The sequence below is a fragment of the Acanthopagrus latus genome, chromosome 14 (genome assembly GCF_904848185.1).
Source record: "Acanthopagrus latus isolate v.2019 chromosome 14, fAcaLat1.1, whole genome shotgun sequence".
Taxonomy (NCBI): Eukaryota; Metazoa; Chordata; class Actinopteri; order Spariformes; family Sparidae; genus Acanthopagrus; species Acanthopagrus latus.
In genome coordinates, this window is record NC_051052.1 from 5,046,248 (window position 1) to 5,069,344 (window position 23,097).

Consider the following 23,097-nt stretch of genomic DNA (forward strand, 5'->3'; position numbering starts at 1 on the left):
TGAAAATGTGAAAGCTTGGTTGTAATCATTGTTGGTTCAGCTGGTGAGTCACATGCATTAAACATGAATCACTAGCTTGGTAAATATTTTATTATTTCTGTCTCTTAAAAGAAATGTGTATGTTGGTTGAACTGTGAAGCATGCTCTGTCCCTCTGTCTGTCTGTGAGTAATGTTGGATTCAGTTTTTTGTTTTTGTTTTTTTTTTTTTTTGGAGTGTTGCAGTACACAAGTGTGTCGAGGCGGTCGTCAGAACTGACGTATACCTTCAGGCCAAAATGTCACCGTTGCATTCGAAGTAACTCGAGTTATGTTCAGACTGCAGGCAAATCAGATTTGCTTCTCAAAATCAGAATGTTTTTTTACGAGTTACAAGATCAGAATTTTGTGTCCAGACATCACCAACCTGTCTGCATGAGTCACTGTGGTAACAATGTATAGGTCAGTATTTACCTATACTGAAGCATGAGAAATATACACTAGAGCCATCATCTAGCCCTCCAGTCACACATCAGATTACACAGTAAACAGTTTATGTGAGTCTGACTGTTTCTGTTCATACCGCTTTTCTAGTAGCAGCATAAACACAACGATAACAGCATTTGAGTGTCCGGACTGAGATTCATCTGTAGAAATACATTTGAAACGCACAAGATGGCTTCCCATGGGGTTTTTGCTGACCCAGACTTCCTAAAATGAATCTGGATACAATCTGGATATGCCAGAAAAAAACAGATTTGGGACAATATATCTAATGTCTGACCTCATCAACTTCTTTTTATTGTTGTAAATACAGTGTTGAAAGGGGCATCCTGGGAAGACTCAGTCATTCACAGGCAAGGATGGTGGTTGTGATCACCACTTTGTGAAACATATTGTTGGATGGATGAGTACACTGGCTCAGGAACAGTTAGTAAACTGTTATCGGTAAACACAGTTTGTTAAAAAAGGATTGCATTAAGTTTTGATTCATATTTTCCAAAGGTTTTATGAAGTTGCAGTTGTTATCTGAGCACACTCATGCTCCCGACATGATGAACCCTTTACATTTAAAGGACCCGGTGGCTTTTAACTTTAAGTCAGCCATCACACAGAAATGTCAGTAGATTCTGTTCAGTGCAGCAACATGTGCGGCGTATTAAAAAAAAAAAAAAAAACGGGAGCCTCTTGAGGCTTCTGGCGGAGCTTCAGACTTCAGGCTTGTGAGATAAAATCTTGCTTAGTGAGGCAAAGCTTCCACACCATGTTTTCCAAAGATGATAGTGGCCACAGAAGGAATCTTGCTTGATTGACACTTCTTCATACAGATCTTTCTACATGTCTATACTCTTGGTAATAATGTGGTGACATCCTAAGAGAACTCCCTCACCTCAGCCCTCACACACACACACACACACACACACACACACTCACACACACACAGACTTGGCTCGAGATGGTACATCAGCAGCTCATTCCACGAGGAATTAGTGGGTTTAGACCGCTGAATAAAGTTAGAGGGAAAACATGTCAAAACAGGATAGCGTCACAAGCGTGGCATTCATGGAAACAAGCCCCAGAGGCGAAGCGATGAGAGCGGCGATGTCCAGGTCAGACGGAGTGAGGGAGGGAAAGATAAAGAGTGAGATAAGGGAGAGAAAGAGATGTCAGAGAGAGTTAAACGGAGGTGGTAGAGCAACATCGCACCGACTGAAGACTGAGGGAGGCGGAGAGGAACGGGATGGGCAAGAGCGGAAAAACTGAGTCAGAGAACGGAATCGGAGTCCAGGCAGGAAGAAGACTGAACCCCGTGACACCGCTCCATCTGCATCTTGCGCCGCAGATACAGCCAGTGCACCGGATGGAGCGATCTCCAGCCTCAATCACAGCTGGGCCGGGAAGTCAGGCGTCCTCATGCGTCCTCACAGCCAGCTGTTTTGATGGCTTCTGAAGCACCGCGTCGTCGTTCTGACATCCTTGCAGAGCTCCTGACATTCACTCCTCTGCCAAAAAGCAGTTTGTAAAGCCGAACACCTGTGAGATACCAGCATGCCGATAGAATAATTCCAGTGTAAAGATCGCTATAACAACTTTAACATGGCCATTTCTGTACATAAATTGCATCGAAAGTATGAAAACATCTACATCTCAGTTAACTTTAATACCATTGCAGTCAAAAAGACTTGGGTAATTTTCTCCTGACCTCAAATGTGTCTGGTAGCTATTGTTATGACTGACAAGTTGCCTCTAGCTGAAATATGAATAAACAGACTTGGGGGGGGGGAGATGAATAAGTCAGACTGTGCAAAACAGAGATTGCGCAGTTTACTTTGTAGCTGCATCGTAATTTCCCAAAAGTTACCAAAACTTGTTAAACTCTAACTACATACCTTAGAGGCGCGAACACTGATATACACACAGCGCATGCATCGGTAATAGATGCAGAATCTGTTGTTTGTTCCGGAAGCACAGCCCGGAGCTGTTTTCTCTGAAAGACTTGTTGTGTTGCGTCGGTGACATTTAGGGGTGCGATTAAAGAGTCTGCTGTCGGCTCAGGAGAAACCAAAAAGACACTGTACACGTCTACCAAGAGTCCAGCAAGTCCAAGGGAATGAATTGCCAAGAGATCATATCCTGGATCATGTAGTTTAATTTAAACTGTTAGAGCAACATTATGTAGAAATTTACATTGTGTGATTTGGCGCCCCCCGCAGTTTCTGAATGTAACACCACTGTGATGAAAACAAATCCCAGGACTGTTAGAATTTATCAGACGTGATGTAGGTAGTAACTACAAACTTGTGTGTTTTAGTGAATATGTACGTAACGTCTGTGATCCTCCCCTCTCACTGAAGTCACAGTTACACACGGAGACACCCTTCACCCTGTTACAACACACCGAACCATCAACATGATTTTAAAGTTGTTATTCTAAAGTGAAAAAAAAAAAAAAAAAGTTACATAATGTGGCTTTAAACCATCCAAATATTTGTGTCCAAGACATGATAAATCACAGCAGTTCAACTGATCTGGTGCTAGATTTGTCTAGGAGCCTCTTACAGCTTTCCAAATAAACATGAAATTTATGTGAATCATTTAGCATTTTGTCTCAGACTCCGGGTGAAAATAAAGAAACAGTCCCCTGGAACAGACATTATGACTAGCGACATACATCCAAGGCAACCGTTGAGCTGTCAGATCATAGTCGGTCAAGGGAAATGTAAAACCAGTTGTTTATTGCTGATGAGTCACACATATTGCGGCTCCTCACATGAAACCGAATTTTTTATGTGTTGTAAGGGCTTTTTTTATGATCATGCAAGGAGCTGAGCGTTTGGCCCTGCCAGCCTCAGGCTTCTAGTTGGTCACGGATGCGTGAACAGACCTACAAATGACTTTGCTATAACTTAGTTATGCAGTAACAATCACCTTTTTTTTTTTTTCCTGTGGGCATATCCAGATATTTTACAAGTCTGGCATCAACAGGTTCTCCCCTCTCCAGCAAAAAGTTTTCCACCCTGTAGGACCGACACTTGTTTTCCTGGGGTATGTTGTCAGGATGGTCTTGTTACCTTTCTACCTCTGCGTACCTCACCTGTGTACTCAAAATAGACACAGTGCATTCAGATCCTTGAGTTAGGAGGTGTGATTCTCACACATTAGTAATGGTGGTTTGGTCAGCCGGCAAGTTGACCTAGATGCAGGCCGCTGTGTATTTAGCCTTAACGGCCGGTCCAGGGTGCCGCTTTCTGTGTTTGCTCACAGTCAGACTGAAGGTCAAGTGTCTGAAATGATTCATGTGAAAAATGGTGTTTATTTGGAAAGCTGCGGGTGGCTTAGTGCCAATGCACGAGACCTAGTTTCACAGAATCTCGACAGCAACATTTGTTTGTGCAAACGTATAGTCACAATAGCCACGTTAATGGGCAGATTGAAAAGTTACAGTTATTCTCCTGTAACATGGTGCCCCCCCCCCCCGAGCGCTACCTTAGCCCGTCCAGGCGACTTGCGTAACTCCCGACTGGTTCACGCCAAGCAGTGCCGACTGGTAATCTCAAAATTCCCCCCCAGGCGTAGTTGCTTTTCCTTATCATGTGCCGTGTGTTACTGAGATGAGATCGCCACTCCCGCTGACTCAAGTTTCCGCATCGATCGTACAGGCCCGGCGATCGAGCTGCGTGATATCTATTAGGGCCCAGTCTTAAATCAGGCAGCTTTTGGACGGGGGGGGGGGAGTTCAGATGGATTGCCTTCAGCTGCATGCAGCGTGTTGCGAGCACGCCTGGCATAAACCGCCGCCGCAATCCTTCGTGCGCGGGGTCTTTCGCAGTCAAACACCCCGAGATATTACCATGTTGTAAAAGGCGACGAGGCCACAAACAGAGTGCAAGGTGTTTTAGATGGAATCCCATCACTCCCGAGCAACACGCCGTGAATGAGGGCTCTGCTTTGTAACTGACGGTGTGAGCTATATAAATGGTAATCATCTCATGACTTCAGACCTGTGCCGTTGCTGTGGGGGCAGTAAAAGTGCAGAATGGGGCTTGAGAGACAGACGATGATGAAGCGAAGGCGATGCGATGGCTCGGGACGGTTCAGCAAATAAAAGTGAACTTTGGATATAAAAATTTAAAAAAAAAAACAGCATCTGTTTGAGGCTTTTATTGAAAACTACATATTATATGTTTTAGTCTGAAACATCAATAACAATGAGCTAGCGTTCGAGAAATAACAATGTTGGGTGTTTTGTTGCAGAGATCTACTGAAGCTAGCATGCTAACCAGCTAGCCCCTGCCCGTCCCATCCCGTCTCTTAATACTGTATCAGCAAGCGGTGATAGTCTGATAGCCCCCGTGGCATGTAAGAGATGTGTGCAAGCTCTCACAGCTTTTAGTGTGATAAATGAGCAAAAAGAATGAGCCGGCTCCAGATGTCACACCCCCACCCCCCCAGTGCTCAGAGGTCGCTGACCAGGCAGCCCTCAGTGAGCTGATGGGGCCACTTAGCTCCACGGCTAACTGAAAACCGTGGAAGCGTTAGATCTGCACTTGAAATAAGTGAATTTTGCGTCTCGCTTCTACTGCCTGTTTGTTTGATCTTGTGTAGAGTCGGTACCGTGTTCTTCATCTGTGCACATGGGTGAGTTTTGCACGTCGATTCTAGATGTTACAAACATTACGCTGCATGCTCACAGCATGTCGGCATGTAATGATGTGGGGTGGCCGTGTCTCATGAAGAAGCAACAATGTCTGCGCGGGTGCACATGTGTACGTGCGAGTGTGTGTCTGGATTGCCTCCAAACGGATTTTGCTTAGATCTAGCCTGTAGCTGTGAGGGTTAACCTGACACGCGTGGCGGCAGGTGAGGCGTTGCTGTATCATCCCACTGCTCTTTTCGTGTCTGCATCAACATTCAGGCTGTATGACTGCCCACCCCCCGCCTCACCCACCTCGCCTCCCTCCTGCACCTTTAATGGCAGATAACAGGATTATCGCAGCAGCTGGGCTCCTAAGAGGGGCCACAGCGCCGCAGGGTTGCGAGACACGGGCGATCACTCACGACTGATGCCGGCTTGTAGCAGCCACGCGATGGAACGCGATACCAGTGTGAAATTTACTCCGCCGGTGTCTTGTGCATCAAGTCGCAGAGGTTATGTCCTCTCGGAGCAAAATAACTGAATTATCCCGACTGAGATTAACTTGTTTGATTTATACACAGAATAAGAAACACCCCGCTTTTAATTTTTTTTAAAAATCCACCCGTTCTCTGCTCTCTGCATTACTTGACGAAACACCACAATGACAAGTGAGTTAACATAGCCGGTTTGCTCGTCTTCCGAGTGTGATCGTCCTGACGGGAATCCAGTGAAGTGAGGATGACACGTGTTCGCGTTGACAGAACTGAGAGACGGGTGGCGTTACTCGCGGATAATATCTGAAGTGTGTCCTCCTCCTCCGCTCCGCTCGCTGGAGTTCATTTCATCTCATCTAAGATTTATCTTTAGAAACAGTGCGCGACTTTTGTTGTTGTCGTTTGTTGTCATGTCCCCCAACTTGTTGCATCCGGCCCAGCAAGTGTCAAGTCATTAATATCAGCAGGATTTAATCAGACAATGCAGTGCCATTGCATCAGTGTGCTTAAATGGTCGGTAGGTGGTAATTATAAGCAACATATTTGAAATTTCTTTTGAACATATCCCCAGTTAACGTGATTAAATAATCATGCTGTTTTCTTCATGGTTAACTTCCTACTGTCTGCTTAACTCCTGCTGGTCGTGTCTAGCTAACTTCCCTTCAGCAGGCCTCTGAATTGAAGTTGCTGCAGCTTAGTTCCCAGTAAACTGAAATGTATTTTATCATTCTCACATTTAGCAGGCCAGATTCTGGAACAACTGTCTCTACATGTCAATTAATGTATTCGTGTTTGCAGCACTTGAGATCGGTCCTGGTCTGATTATTTGAAGGTCTCGGCCTCGTCTCAGACTCAAATCATGTTTGTACTTGGTCTTAACCTGGTCATAGACACTGATAAAGCTGTGATAGGCCAATATCAGCTGATAATATTGACCAACCAAACACATCAGTTGGGCTTTAATATATATGTTATAAAAGAGGTGGATGAAGATTAATTTTCATTTGTCTTTTTTGGGTGTTTTCATACAAATGTTGACCTTGCATCTGTAGTTTGCAGGATTTACATTTTCATTGGGTATCTTGCAGTGTGGGACCTGCACTGGTCTTGGTCTTGGCTTTGTCCCAACCCATCAAAGTCCTGGTCTGGCCTCGGTCCCGATAGACCCTGGTCTTGGCCACGACTTGATTTAGGCGGTGTTGACTGCAACTTTTATAGTTTGCCCCTATATATTTCTCAGTAAAGACAAATATAACAACGTCAACAAGAATTTAGTTAACACCTTCGCATTTTAGTTGAATTGCGTATTGAGGCCTAATAATATTGTCCTCGCACCATTCAACTTAAAGGTCTCTCTTTTATATTTTACACGTACATTCGCAAATAAAGTAGACCAATATGAAGTTTAAATGGCATGATCAGCAGAAGTGAAGCGGAAATCAGTTGAAAGTTTCTTGGAAATGTATTATAAAGAATGACCAGCTCTTGTTGGAAAATAGCAGAATATTATTATCAAATTGTTGCATAATGTTCAATAAATTATTATTAAGTCATTTCAAAATAACGTCACATGTGTTGCTTCGTAATTAGCATCTACTCACTATGAAATTTCAGGACCTGTAGAATGACGTGTTACCTAAATCTTCACCCCACACATGAGCAACATTATACAGGGAAAGACGCCGCTTGTTGTTGCTTGTTTTCCTTTTCAGAATTGCAAAACAGAAGTAAATGATAAGACAGACCTGTCGAGTAGTCTACGCATAGAATTCATTCAAGGGTTGATCCTGCAAGGTTAATGCGTCTATTGGTATACAGTTCATTATTGTAACGGAGGAAACTGCTCCGAAGCCAAAAAAAAACAAAAAAAACCCTCATATTTTATTCATGTGCTTAAAGTTTCCTTGTTCACTGTGTGATATTTAGACGCCTCTGATGTTCAAGATGTATTTTTTTTTTTTCAGAGAGCCACAGATCTCTGTCTGACTCACACAGATTAATCTCTCTTTCTTTCACGAGGTCATCCCGCTCTGTAACCACTGACGTGCGCTGTCATCATGCAGGGGAGGATGTTTACTGTAGTAGCGCTGCCGTCCTTGTGTACCTCTGGCTTTGCTGTGTTTCGAGTCCACGGCGGTAATTGAATATGACTCACGGTCTTTGGCCAGTCTTCAGCGAGCAGAGTCCCGAGGAGACGCTGAGAGCTCCTGCTGTAGATTTATTACGTCTGCGGCCCAGTGCGACTCTTTAAAATCAGCCAGGAAAGTACAGAGAGGATGTCTCACTGTGCTAAACACCCTCGCACTCCCTTACGTCACCTCTGATTAACCGTGATGAAGTACATGTGCCCTGGTGAAAGTTCCTAATGCAGACCTACTCAAAAGTTTTGTTGTTTTAAATCAGCTGTTGAAAGATGTTATCATGATGCATTGTAATTGCTTTTGACTGGCTTGGTGCTTATTTTTTTTATGACTTAGTTAGTCTGATCTCGTATCGCCTGCACCCTGGTGTGCAGAAACAATAAAGGGATATTCCGGTGTAATATATAAAATATTCCGAGAGATAAAGTTCGCGGACCGCTGGCTTACGTAGTTTTAGCATCCTCAGAAACGACCGCACAACAACGATACACTGCAGTAAATGGGTCCAAGTATAAATCGCCATCAAAAAGCCACAAATAATGCTCAGAACAGCACCAAACTTCAGCAACATCTTACACTGGAGCGGGTCTCCACCTTGTGGGGTCGGGTTCAGTCCCAGAACCTCAGTGCTGTGAGGTGAAAGTGTTAATCACTGAGCACCTATTCCATGGCCTGATAGCAACATAGTGGCACCAAATGCAGGTATTGTAGAGCAAAGTTTGCTGTCTTCTTTCCAGCTAGTCTTACTGATTGACCCTCATAAACATGCCTACATTGCTGAACTACTCCGATCACTGTTGCTGTGTCCCCCCCCCGGTGAACTCTACCTACACTATCTCGACCTCCCCGTCTCTTAGAAATTATCCGTGTCAACATTTGGATGAAAAAGCGTCAGGAGCCCCTTCACCTCTCTGTTGTTAGGTAAGGACATATTGTCAGACGTGATGAACTCACAGTCTTTCTTTCCTCTCCTCTCCAGAGACATGTACATACCTGCGCACTGTATGAACACGCGGGAAGGTAAATAAATACGCCGGTTCCCCTCGACAGGCTGACAGGTGAAGAATGGCTCCGATGTTGACTTTGAGTGGCTCTTTGTGCGAGGTGGAGGGAACAGATCGGCCCTCCTACCACCGTTTTTGTGTCGTGACATTTCAGGTAGTTTTTTTTTTTTTTCTTTTTGCAGAACAGGTGTGAAAATGCGTTGTCTCACAGGAGCTTAACCATGTCGTATGGTCTTGTATTTTTTTTTGTCTTGAATGCTTTTCTTTTCCGACCGAACCACCGGAATGTCCCAGCGTCACATTTACTCTAAGAATATTAGTTTTAGTTGTCAGTTATCTGTTTGGCTTCAGGTGGACGGGTTTAACATATATTCTCAAAGCAGCCCGGCTGTCGGTCCGCGACAAGCTGCTGCAGGGAGTCTCGACTATAATAAACTGCACGTCTGAGGCGCCCGACCGCTCTCTCTGCACGCTTCATACAACGGCGCTGTGAAGAGCTCCTCGCGCTCTCAGATTGATGGAGTATTTCTGGACCGTCTTCTGATCGCGTTAAAGCGTCCGCTGCATTCCAAACCACGAATGCCTGTTTTGCGCGCGAGGAGGAAACGCGCGGGTTCTTGAGTTATGTATAGATTTAAGAGGAGACGACCATTGCTGGTGAAGCTTGCGTAAGCGCCCCTGGCTTTGCGATGTTTTGTGGTCACAGAAAGAAATCGTGTGGTTCCAGTGGCAGAGAATTGACTGGTGAGGGAATAAAAAAAAAAAAAAAAAAAAAAAGGAGAGACGATTAAGACACAGCCAGACGGATGGAGACACAGTGTAATATGTGACACTGGGGAAGTGTTTGTAAAAAAAAAGTGGATGTAGATGGGAGAAAGGGAAAAAAAAAAAAAGAAAATGCAAATTTGACAGTGTTTGGGGTCAGTCTTTTTTTTTTTTTTTTTCCTTTCCCGGGGCGGTTTCCTGTGGTCACTCCGCTCATTTCGCGGAGCCCCATTGCGCCATGGGAAGAGCCCTCAAGGTCGCAACAAACAAGGCCCGCGCACAACCACATAATAAGCGTTTCCCCCGCAACATGGCCGACTGATCACAGAGACCGGAGCTTGGCCTCGGATGAAAACGCTCTCCGTGTCCCCTCAGATAAACATGCCGTCTGGAGGCGAGGGAACGGTTCTCATCTCTAATTCTGGCGTTATTCCGTCGGGCCTCCTGGCTGAGGGGGCGATGCGGTTCTGTCCGAGGCGGCTCGACGACGGCGCTGGAAAAGGGGGGCCGACGAAAAGCACCCGGCGAACTAATTTGCTCGGTGATGCACAAGAAACCCAGCTAATCAATTAAAAATCACCGCGGCGGCGAAAGCGAGTTCTCAAAAACTGATTGCCGTTGAGTCAGGCTAAGCTGCTCTCGGAGACTTCCTGTATGGATTTAGAGAGATTAGAGGTGGAGAAAGCAGATACTTCGCTCCTCTTAGTCTTTCTTTGTTCAGTTTTATTGAGACACGAATAAAGCCGAGAGGGATACAGAGCATGAAAGACATACAGTAGTGTGATTTAATCTTCGGGGGGGACGTGAGTGAAGTGGGCGTGCTAACCAGGGGGGCCCAGCTGGAAATTATGAGCCTCCTGAAAGCACTTCAACAAACACCTCTGTCACGGTTAACATCTGCAGCCCCCTGGCACTTGCAGGAGCCTGTCGGAATCCGGGCTCTCCGATCCCCCGGATGAGCTCGTTCGCTTTATTTTGTTAACCGTTTCGACAGCTCATTCACACGGGAGCGACCGAGCGCCTCTCCGTCCCGCCCTGTTTCCGAACCGGCTTTTGCATTTGAAAAGCCTGAGTGGAGGCGCTGGATACAAGTCAAAACAAGGACAAAAAATAGGAATGTTCATGCTTTGGACACAGACTTGGTGAATAAATCACCATGTATCGACATGAAGCATGTGTCCAGCATCCAGTGAAAGTTTGGCTCCACTGAAGGAATACAAAACGGCTGCATGAAACCAAACTACATGTTTGATATCCATCAAAATGTTCCCACCGTTTACAGTTGTTGAGGTGTAGCTGGTGCACTAGGCATTAACATAATGTCTCTGATATGTTCAAATTTAATTGTCCTGTGTAGTTCAAAATCTGATAATACAAAGTCGTTTTGGGTGTTTGCGACACATATAAAAATTTCTTTTTTTATGGACATTTAGTTTGTAACGATTGTGCCCACATGGCCTCATACACTCCGATGGTGTTCCAAGGAACTTTGTTGCGACTGTGCACAGATGCCGCTGCCTTTTGACAGTCTCGGCTTCCTTTCTTCTCAAAGAGTGCTCCCATCCTGGTTTGCGCTGTCAAGAATCCAACTGATTCCCTCTAAAATCTGACCAGCATGAAGCAGCCAGTTTTCTTGATGATGGCCTTGTACGGTTATTGTAATCGTCCCCATGTCCCGGAGGATGTGGTGATTTATTTATTAGTGCGTACAGCAGTACTGGTGAGCATATGAACTGTGAAGACCATGTAATGCTGCTTCAGCGGTACAGGATTCGCTTTGGCTGCAGTGAAAAACTTTTCCGAGTGTGTAATTTTCTTCGACATGGCGGGCTTCTGCTCCTGCTCATTTAGGAGGCGACTCCTGAAGAGTTCCTGCTGTTTTTGTTTTTTGTTTGTTTTTTTTTGTTTTTTTACACAGAAATATCTCGTGCAGTTTGAGATTTCGACTAGTTCACGGTCAACTCTGTGACTCGCCCGACTCTCGTTCTCCCAGAGCTTTGTGGTGCGGTATGAAAACTCATCTCCTGAAAGAAGACGTAGAACTTTTTGCTCCATGCATTCCAATTTGTGTTTAATTTACTACACAAAACACATATTTTAGTCAAGTTTATAGCAAATGAAGAAGATCTAGCAACAGCAGAGATCCGGGTATGTGATACATTTTAAAAAAGCTGTTTAAAGAAGGAAACTTTTCAACCCTTTGAAGGGTTATATAACAGGGTATTTGAGCAGTATAACTGCTGTCATCCTTATTGTAAAATCCTGTTAATGAGACAAGGAAAAGATCAAGATAATGTTAGTGAGGATGAAGAAATGTCTCCACAGAAGATGAGCGCAGGCCAGAATTTCCTTTTCAAATACCAGAAACGGGCTGATAGTCTTTGATAAAGCTGAGACTGACAGTAAAAGAAGCCACTCATCATCAGCTTGACCCGAGGAAACAGTCACAGCGCCAAAGCGATGAAAACCAGAAGGTCCTCCTCTGTTTCTCATTGCAGATACAATCACGTTCTCTTGTTTATTTTACCCTCTGCGATATTGTCAGTTTGATCCGGTCGCCTCAGTTAGAAGTCTTAATTGGATGTGATATTCTAATTTAGCCTGCGCGCCGCGTTGGCTGACACTCAGCGTCATTATTATTGTTGCGGTGCGCGTTCGGTCTGTGAAGTGGCTCCGCGGCCTCGACCTCGCGATCGCTTAATGAGGCGAGCCGCCGCCACTCCCACTGTCTCGCACACGATTGAAAACGAATCCTGCCAGGGGTAACTATTCTGACCCCCTGCGTTCAGCGTGCATCTGTTTAGACCATAAAAAAAAAAAAAAAAACAGCCCGCTTACCACTCGATGCCTCTACGTGGCCGACGAGGACGACGGAAGAAAGTGCAGCTCTCGGTTTTGTCGAGTTTGACGAGCGAGGGTCTGCGTGGCTGCAGGAATCAAAGACGACTCTCCGCAGCGTCTCGCTTTCTTTGCGAACATCAATACAGCTGCTCCGCATTATTATTAAGCGATTTAGCCAACTTTGATACCGTAGATAATACTTGTCACGTATTGTTAACCGATACTGGTATTTTATTCTCATTCAACGGAAAAAAAAAACATTTGATATTCCAGCTGGCTGTGTCTTTTTCCACGCGGCATGACAGCTGCGATGCACAATTTGCGGAAGCCTGACAGAAAGAGGAAAACAGATATAACAGTCTTCCCGCTCTTGCCGTTTGATTCTGGTGAGAGATCCTCATGAAAGCAAACCTCAAAACACACTGTTTATGGACGTTATTTCACACAGACTGTATACACACTTAGCTGGCTCAATTTGGGCCTCGGCTCCGAGGATCTCGCTGTTCCTCCTCTCCCCGTCAGCTAACGCTGATTTACGCCAAATACAAATCAGAAAGGGATGAGGTGCCATGACGGATTTTGCTCCGTTTGAGTGGATGAAAGCATTGACTCTTGGAAAAAGCCAAACAAAACAAAAAAACCCACTTCAAATGTTGGTTAAACATATGAGATCAGTATTATTATTTTTCCTTACAAGGCCTTCACTCAAGACAAAGTGCCAGATATTCTTCTAAATCAACTCCTCGTGCTCCTCTAACATGGATAAATGTCTACATCTGCTGTGAAGGTGCACGCCTGCCGACACTTCTCCGTATTTTCAACCCTTTCTCCTGCTGCGCTCCCGATTGGTCATTTTATCCTGATGATCAACCGATTTCAAATGACATGGGAGTGTCTTTTGCGGGATGCGTGCAGGGCTTGTGGTAAAATCGACGGCAGCTATCCTTGCAGAGAGCGAGGAGCATTTCTCCGGAATAGCAAATGGCTCAGTCTGTTTCCCCGATTCGCAGTCGTTTTGCTCGGTTTTTCAATGTTCACCCATTATAATCGAGCAAAGTTTGTTATGGCAGCGCATCCTTCTGTCGGTCATTTGGGGAGGGGCTCTGTCTCTCTCGACGAGGACCGGAGGGTCTTTTGCGTGACGGATTTTCTCAGTAGGGGTCTCACTAGGGAAGGCATAAATGGAAGATAATGTTGCTACCGTAGAGCCTGTTGAACCTCTACGTCCTTGAGGATCGCGCCCAAGAACTGCTCGTTTACAAACCTACCAGTCTGACAGGTAGTCCACAGCAACAGATGTGTGTACAGTAATTGCTCTGTGTATTGGCAACCCCAGAGACCGCTCCACCGCCGCTCATCTACCACTAAAGCCTGGTTATTCCGACTAAATTGAACCACTTCCCTCGAACGCGCCATGCCAGTTGGCCCGGAGCGGAGTTGTGCCTCAGCCGAGCGCGAGAACGGTACCTCAGACACATCCGACATCTGGCTGCGTTTTTAGTAATCGCTCGTTTTCTCAAAGAGATGTGAAAGGGGGAGGCAAAGAAAAGCACTTTTTTTTTTTTTTTTTTTTTCAAAGGGGAAACCACCGCCGCGTTATGCTGACAACACGGACAGGGCGAGATTAATAAGCGAGCGTGATTAAGTGTCACCGGGAGTTCACGAGAGCGGCGACTTTTCTCATAAGGAAGAAACCAGAGGACCTGTGGAAGACGGACGCTCCCCTGAGAATACGTCGAGGAACGACTAACAAATGGAGGAAGCTGAAAGGAGGAAAAACAAAAAAAAAAAAAGAAAAGTAGATGTGACAAAAAAATATGTGAAAGCTAAGAAGGAAACTTTTGGAAAGACGTGAATGAATTTTTGTTCCCGTCTCTGGAAAGGGGACAGCGACGGGACTTGAAGTTCGGCCCGCAAATATCAATCTGCGGCGTTTATAAACTCTGTCATGGTTTCTGGCAAAAACAGGGAGCGCGTCGATGAAATAAAGCAGCGCGCTGCATTATCAAATGGTTTCCACTGCGGATGCGTTTCAGGAGATATAGAGTATCCGTTTTGGAAATGACAGCGGGCAGCTGTCGCACGGAAAACAGATCCTCCGTCGGTTTTCTTTGTATCCCTCCCAGGTCAGTAACCTCTATGTAGATACCAGACTGCAATGCTCGACAGGCTCCTAAATGGGGAACACAGGCGGGGAGAGAATATTTCGGCGATTTCCAAGAGGATACATACTGTAGAAAACCTGCTGTGAGAAACATTCTGGAAATAGTTTCCATTTTTTTGGAGCCTTGTTAATGGATATTTTTTGCCGGCCGCATCAGAGGGGGGGCACAGCGGGGGACGAGTATCACAGAGTTACGACTGCCCTCTTCGATCTAGCAGATATACCTTTCACAGCGCTAACAGGAGGCCAATCCTAATGAATAATGAAGCATTGCGTCTGCACAGTATAGCCCCTGTGAAGATTAAGTGAAAAAAAAAAAGCAAAAAGTTGGTCCCGTCTGTGAAGTTTGTTAAAAAAAAAACCAAAAAAAAAACCAATGGAGTTTTTCCTGACCCATTTTTGACTGCTTTCTCAGCAGCACAGTGAACAGTCGGAGAAAAAAAAAAAAGAAAAAACAAAACAATGCTTGGCAGTCTAACAAAACCAACCACATGTGGCGACAATAACAACAGAATAATCTCAGCTCAACAACCGCGGCGCTGCATTATTCAACAGATTCAGAACAAAATGCGTGCTGAAAATTGTCCAATTTCACCACGTCTCCCGGCGCCTCCCGCGTGGCCCACCTATGCAAAAAAAAAAAACCTCGCCCACTTTCCATAAAACTATCCGGCCGATGGCAGATATCTGTTATCCTGTCCTCAGCGAACGCAAGGACAAAAAACAAAAAAAAAAAAAACGTAATGGCTCTGAGGAGACGCAGAAACTGCCTGAACGATTACGAGGATGTTTTTCAAATTCATTTCATTTGCTGCGCCATTACTGCTGTTTGCTGTTGTGTTATATCAGCCGAGCAAATGTGCTCGTGTTCCCGACTGCAGGGGGGAAACAAAGTGGGGCAATAAGCCATGAAATGACCCTAGTTAGAGGAGAACTCTGTGCTCCTTTACATTCAGACTGCGGCGCACGGCGTCTTTCGGCTTTAGCAGGAAAGCTTAATCTGTGCCGGCTCTCGGTTTGCTGAGTTGCTCCGCGTCGCAGTGTCGGCCAGGCGCCCGGGAAGGCGGATGTTATTTGCCGAGGGCACGAGATCGAACGCCATCACAGCAGCGCCTCGGCCAAGAGCTCTCAAAAAAAAAACGTTGCCAGGTTTTGCCGATTACCATCGATTTTTACCACGTCTTAACGTCTGCGCTCAGGCAAGACCACACTGTCACCTTCAGTGCAGCACGTTTCCTCCAGACCTCCCAGCAGAGAACACACACACTCATCCTCCTCGGGAGTTGTTTTTTTTTTTTTTTTTTTTTTTTCTTTTCATCTTGGAAAATTGCCCTGATTGCTTCCAACATGGTCTCCCGCATTTTGGTTCTTTGCTGGGGCGTCGAGCGTTTCCTGAGGGCGGACGGCGCGCTGGTGGAGCATCATGCATGGAAGGCAGACGGTCGCTGACGGCTGACCCACTTCCCAGCATGCTCTCCCGCGGTGGGTGACAGACCTGCAGTCAGCGTGAAGGGAGGCTCGCGCTCACCTGCTGTCAGAGACTGTGGTGACTGACACATGCCAAGGCAAACTCTGACGCTGAAGATCCGAAACCTGAAAGCTGAATCTGGTGTTTGAATGTGACAGTTTTGTAGGCTTTTGTGCGACCGCGCGCCGACCTCAGCCCTGCGTGGCACACCGTCGACTCACCGGAAACATTCTCAGCTTACAGCCTTCGTCCGCGAATCGTTCGCCAGGTTCTTCAAAGGGAAACCGAGATTCTGCGTCACGTTAAAAAAGCGTGATGGGCAGTTGAGTTTCCTGCAAAAAGACGATGGTGGAAATCTGGTGTTTAGACTCATTGGTAACTCATCGGTAGTTTTACCAGTGAAACATGACACTCACGTCGCTGTTATAAAAGTTCAGTGTTAGGCAGCTGGTCTGAATTGTACTGTTACTGTAAGGGGTAAGTAACACATTCGCCATAATTGTAACAACTTTGCACCGAAGTACCTGAAAACATTAGTTAAAGAGATCTTAAGAAAAGAAACAGGAAGTAAACAGGTATTCCGAAGAACTTGGAAACTTTGATCCAGTCAACCTGGGAGCGTTTTGTCCAGTTGTTTTTAATACAAGCTGAGAGAAAATCAATGTTGACATCGTAGCGTAGTCCAACAGTGGCCCTGTGGTCTCTGGCAAGGAATCACGTCTATCTATCTATCTAGTCAATCTTCCTGACTGACGGGGATGTTTATCAGATACGCTTTGTTTTAAAAAAAAAAACGGACTGGAGATTGGAAGGAGAGCAAACATGTCCGAAAGCGCCGATCGCACATCAGAATATATGGGACCGCTGCAAACGTAAGAAAGCATCATTTACTTAGATGAGGTTGTTGTCGGCCGCAAGTCGCTGAATTAAAAGACCCGGCATTTAATCAAGGTGATGGCAGGGTCCATTCCGACGTGCCTGCAGGAGCTGGATAAAGGATTTAACCGATGCACATTTGTCATGGAGTTGTCGCAAAAGTGCAGCAGCAGTTACAACGACACGATCCGCATAAAACGGCTCTTCGCCGCCGGCCTTCGCATCACCGGCCCGCTGTGACATGTTCAGGCGTCAGTCGACAGGTCCGCCTCCGTCCCGGCAGCCCTCCTGCTGCAGAGGCCAGATGAGGAGCCAGACTTTGGCCGCGTCACCTGTGGTTTTTTTTTGTTTTGTTTTGTTTTATTGGTAGAGCGCCGCAGCGAGCCACTCGACTTCGGCGAAGGGCAAACGCGAGAGCAGCTCGGACGAAAAGGAAGCCAGCGACAGCAGAGAAAATGAAACGGAAAAACACAGACCCGGTGGGGAAGTAAACAAACCTTTTGAAGGCCGAGCTGCCGTGGCTGCTGGGTCGCAGGCTTGGATCTGATTTGCTGGATGCATTTACACCTGCAAATGGTTTAATCTGGTGTGTACAAAGGACTGGAAAAGCTGACTTTGTTTCCCGTGTTTAGACTCAAAACTCCCCACTTAGAAGCAAACATCACCTTCATCCATCCAGAGTTAAAGTATGTCTGCTTCCACCAAAATCGTATGAAATTGCCTGTTTCCTCTGTGATAACTGGCTGTAATTATACTGGGAGTTTGTACTGAAATGAAAAAAAACACATGAATAGCTGAATCTGGACACATTGTCACCTTTTGTAAAACGTACGAATCAAGGTAAAAATCATAATAATATACTGTAGTACCTTGAGATTCCCACTGGTAATAATTCACACCAGAAGTGGCACTGTTTAACTTTGCTAACTGACATTTATGTCGTATTTCTTGTCATTCATCTAAATAAACACCAGCACATACTGTATATGTTACCAAACGCAAATTAGCAAATGTCCAGCTTAGTTTAGCTCTGGCTTACAGTGCTCTTGCATCAGTGTGCGGTGTTTGTATAGAAATGGTCACACGTTACAATCCTCATGAGTTCATGTTTATGTGGCCATCGTTGAGGCCGGTAAACGCAGTGTGATTTTGGGCCGTCCCAGACAAAAGACTGCCACTGTGACGGAGGACGAAAGATGGCAGCTGTCGCATCACCATGCAGTCTACATACATCAAATAAAAGTTTATTTGCTTGCAATAAATTGTAAAGCTTTCAGAAATCTCAAAGTCTTTAGGCAGCGCGTGTGCCTGGCTCGGCGTTTCGCTCATCATTCAGGCGTCCACGTCAACAGGTTCGCGCAGCCACGCTTGGCTGTGTGAGTTTGCTTCAAACACTCCTGGCGAGAGTCGGAGTCTTGACTATTTTTTTTTTTTTTTTTTTTTTACCGCAGCACGTGGCGCAGTTCTCCGCAAAAAACAGACCTGAAATCGACCTGTGGACGGTCACATCGGCATCATGCCAGCACTTCACTATAGCGCTGTTCTGTGTGTATCTGTAGAATATTTCCCAGACATGAAGAGAATCCACACAGCAGGTGAAGGGCATTTTTTTTTTTTTTTTTTTTTTTTCCCCTGTTGCACTCTCTTTTTCTTTTTCTCCCTCCTCAGGCTTTTTCGCTCTTTCAGGGAAAAGGAGAATCGCGTCATCGTGTTTGTTGATAATTATCAAAGGCGAACTCCGTGTCGACAGGCATGGCAGGCGGGAGCTCTGCAACCCAGCTGCCACTTACACTACACAAGCATCCGCCAGGGCCAGATTGTTAGACCTGCTCTGGGGTTTTGGTGGTAGTTAAGTTTAGCTATGGATTTCGTGTGGTTAATGTCACAGTCGAGACCTGGGAGGAATGGTAGCCTGGAATATCATGAAGGTGGCATCGACTGCCAAAAACAGGGTTGAACGTAATCGATGTGTTTATTATGAAATATTTACTCTCAAACCTTCTAACCGGCAAAACTAACTGAAGATGCACTGTGTAACATTTCTGCATCAAAATTGCCAAAAGTGATTTGTTGATCTGTGCGCTAACATCACAGCAAACATTTCAAAGAGTAATCTGCATGCCGCGCATTTGATATGATCACTTTTATTGTAGACAAACCTTAAGATCTCTGATATCATGTAAAAAAACCAAAAAAAAACAACATCTTTCGTCGATGTAAGATTTGGACCTTCTTAATTTATCGTGAGGACTTCCCATTTTTGACGAACTTCTCCAGACATATATGAGAGTCAGTCAAAGATGCGGACAGTATAAAAGACAATGTGTAGAAAATTCACGCAGAGGAAATCTTCACGAGGTATCCGGTGGGAATTTCACGCCCCAGAGGAGGAGGCCCGACAGCAGAGAAAATTACAGTGACACACCTTTTGCAATTTCACACTGATCCCGTGACTGTGGCGAGATGTTAATCCTCGCTCTATATAATCCAAGGCCGTACGCCTTACACTCGTCTTAGAGAGACACACACACACACACACACACACACACCGTCTCTGTTTCAACTGTCATTCAGCCACTCGTAACCTCTGTCTCGGGCTCTTTTGAGAATCATCCCCCGTCCTCCCTTCATCCTCGCACTTACGTTCCACATTCAACCTTCTATGTCCTTTCAATTTCCTCACACTCCGAGTCAATGAATAAATTTGGGGCTTAATTACATTTAGAAAGGCCACCAAGGTGCACGGGAAGAGTGTGTGTTCGGACCGTTAAAACAAGTCAGTCATGCTCAAGTTCATTGAGCGTTCCAGCCGACTTTCGGTGTCAGTGATGTCGGCGCTCAGACTTCCGTCATGACTGCTTAATGTGTTCTGGGTCACGAGGTATCAGACAGCGCTCATATTTAAAGATCCCAAGGTTGTCCGCCGGCGCAGCAGATTAATTTCTGACCGCGGTTAGTGTGTGGCGCCTCTCCTGATGTATGCAAATGGCTCGGGCTCTTGACACGAGATTACACCGTGGAGACAAATGCATTACAAGATGGAGAATGTGCCCAGTGATAAACAGCCCCGCAGCTTTATTTTTTTTTTTTTATTTTTTTTTTTTTTGGCTTGAACACACACAACATTGGCACGCTTTTGTTACCTCATAAACCCAACATCCTAGAGAAACACCCAGCTGCTCGTACTTTGCTGGCTCATGAATTTTTCAGAGGATGTGAATTTAAAAAAAAAACAAAAAAACAATGAATTCAAGCTTGTCAGAGTTAAAACTTTTTTTTTCACGCCATGGCGGTAAAAGGAAAGAGAAAGGAAAGCCTTCAACGACCGAGTTGCGGAAAAGTTTAACTGCAGCGTCAGTCATGGCGTTCCCCTGAATACTTTTCCTGAGGCTGACTCTGAACAAATGTGTCAACGAGAAGCTCTACTGTACGTCTTCCCATCGATCTCTCTGTCGGTGACGGAACCTTTGCCCTGTTCTTTGCAGTTTTTGGGTTTAGTTTTTGCATCTCTGTGCAGCAACTTCACTGAGAACGTGTCGGGAATAATTAAAGACATCTGCGGCAGTTCAAACACTCCATCGCTGTGTGCATCCCGCAGGAAAGGTTTACCTCGCTCGCTCGACACATCCTCACTTAAACGCACTCTTGCTGTAGTGTGAAATCAAGGCGTTGTTGCGTTGACTTCGATGACAGTCTCTTTACAGGAACAAAAGAAAAATCGCCCTCCAGCATCTCAGACCATCACTGGGAGAAAAAAAAAAAAAAAATAGCTCTTGTTCGCTGGTGGGATTTCTTTGCCGAGACAGGTTCTCTTTATGACATGTGCTGCTATTAGATATCCCTCTCTTTCTCTCGCTGTCTGCCTGTGTGACTGGTATGGCGAGGTCGTAACTGACATAAAAAGGGGCGATTTGATGCGTGGAGCGGCTCTCCAGCATCAGTCAGTGTGAGGAGAGAGCCCGGCGCTGGGTTTTGGCAGCCCGTCGACAGGTCCGAGCAGCTCAGCGGGACAGCCGGCTGGTGAGAGATGCGGTTGTCACCTTGGCAGCGGGGTCCGTCGTTTGTTCGCGCCGCCGCCTCGGCAAAGCGCTTCCGTCCTTCAGAACGCTGCCTTCTCTCTCTTTCCCCCCCAATCCGCAGCGCACGCCATCAAGAGGGAGAGCTGCAGCAATTTCGATCCGGCGGTCGGTGTTGCGCGCGATTTCGGATCATGTCACAGACACAGCCGGGGAGGGATATTAAAATCGCCGCGGTTTTAAAGGGAATAGTTGCACTGCAGAGACGCTGACCTTTCCCATTGATTTCCTCTTTAACGAGCGTCCAATTTACCCCGCAACACGCCGTCCTGTTCTCCATACGAGAGGCCATTTTTGATGTATTTTGTTGTCCTTCCGCAGTTTGTTCTCATTTAGTCTGGCCGCCGCCGCCCTCCCGCCCCGCTGCTTGCAGAATGATTGGGACGGTTCAGTGAGGTCTGTCCTCAGAACGGCTCTTAAATGCCACTTTGTATTATCTGGGATGAATGCTGCCCTACAATGGCAAACAACAGGAACTGTGTGTGGATGTGTGTGTTGTAAAGGTTGAGGGTCATGAAAAGTACTTCAGATTTTCAAACGGGATAAGTCACCTGGTTTTACCCTCTGATTCTATAGCATGCCATCAGAAGCTAATGGAATTTTTTTGCATTGAATTCTCATTATGGATGTGTCTATGTCCTGGATATAACATACAGCTGTAAATGCCAAATGCTTTGAGGTAGGATTTCTCATCATTGAGCATTTTAGGCCAGTAGAGTTGGAGCTGGTGCAATTGGATCGGTACATCTTTACCATTAATCACACTGAGCGCTCTCTCTTTTTTTTTTTTTTGCCATTTGACAACTTCTTTGTGATTTAAAAAAAAGAAATGAGGGATAATTCATTTTACGCTTCCTCACTGTGTCCTGGTGCAGACCCTGATTCTCTATCATGGAAATCACGCTCCCTGCAGGGCTTCTACATCTGCCTCCCAGATAAACCGCCGTGATGATATAATTTCAATTTTCCCCCCCCTAATTCCTCTCCAATTCGCAATCAGTTCTACAGTGTGACTAAGAGCAGGCTAATGGTTTGAACATCTCTGCCTCCCACCCATCGAGTGCGGAGGGAAGATGAGCCGGAGGGGAGGGAGGAAGACAAAGACAGAGAAAAGAAAGCAAGAAGGAAACAGAGCCGCAGTATCTCTGCGCTGATCTCTGCTGCCGTGCATGTGGTCTTTTTTGCTAGGGGAGGGATGTGGAGTGCAGGAATGAAGTGTACAACATATTCAGGTGCACAGTCACTTCTGCCGAGCCAGCCAATCGCAGCTTCAGACACGGTTCATCAGAGCTGAAACCCAAAGTCGTAGTGAGAACAAAGGGCACACATACAGACTGAAAATGTGTAGTTGGACAAGTTCCTTTCTAAAATGTCAATGAGTCCATTGATCCTATTTCTTAATTTTTATTGCCTCTCGGAGCTGTGGGAGGCTGGAGACAGTGGAAGACGCAACGAGCTGAGGAAACGGTCATTTAGTAAGATTTAACTGGACAAAAGAGGCAAAAAATGTGTTGCTCTGACATGAATCTCCAACTGTATCACCCCGCAGAGGAAATAATCTCCAATTACCACGATATACATCCCTGTGCCAGGTCTAAAAGCTTCCTCGTCTCCTCGCCACATGACTGTGACCTAGCTTTGTTCAGTCTAATTTGCATTAAACAACGTGGGCCTGCTAGCCAAGGAAGCTAAGCTGGGGAAACTGTGTATAAAATTTTCCTCTCCCCACATATCACAGCTCTCGCCCTACGGCAACTCTCCAGGGACATGCCACTTGATTGTGCTCTCTGCCGGGGAGTCATGATAGTCTAGGATTAGCAGCCGATGGCGTTTAGCCATCGGCGACGGATGATGGCGTCGTCCGTCGGCCCAGCCCCACCGCCGCCCGCAACTTTGGATGATGAAACGCGAGAACGACCATTGGAACGCGTCTGCTGCTGGTTAATATACTGTACCGCTCGGTCGAAACAACGCTTTTGAGATTGCTGTGGGAATCGTGTTAAGAATGCCCGAGTGTTTTTCCACTCAGTATGGGAATAGACTCGAGATGGGTCTTTCGCGCTTGAAGGATCAGGCTGCATTGGCAGACTGCTTCACTCATTTGGATGCGCAGGTCATTAAGCACCGAATGGAGGCAGAGAAACGTTAAACTCC

The 23,097-nt window shown here is 45.8% G+C and overlaps 1 protein-coding gene across 2 annotated transcripts in view; it reads left to right on the top strand.

The window, feature by feature from the left end:
* Positions 1 to 23,097, top strand: part of nav3 (neuron navigator 3) — a 332,201-nt gene that overhangs the window by 21,375 nt on the left and 287,729 nt on the right. The gene's annotated exons all lie outside the window — the stretch shown is intronic.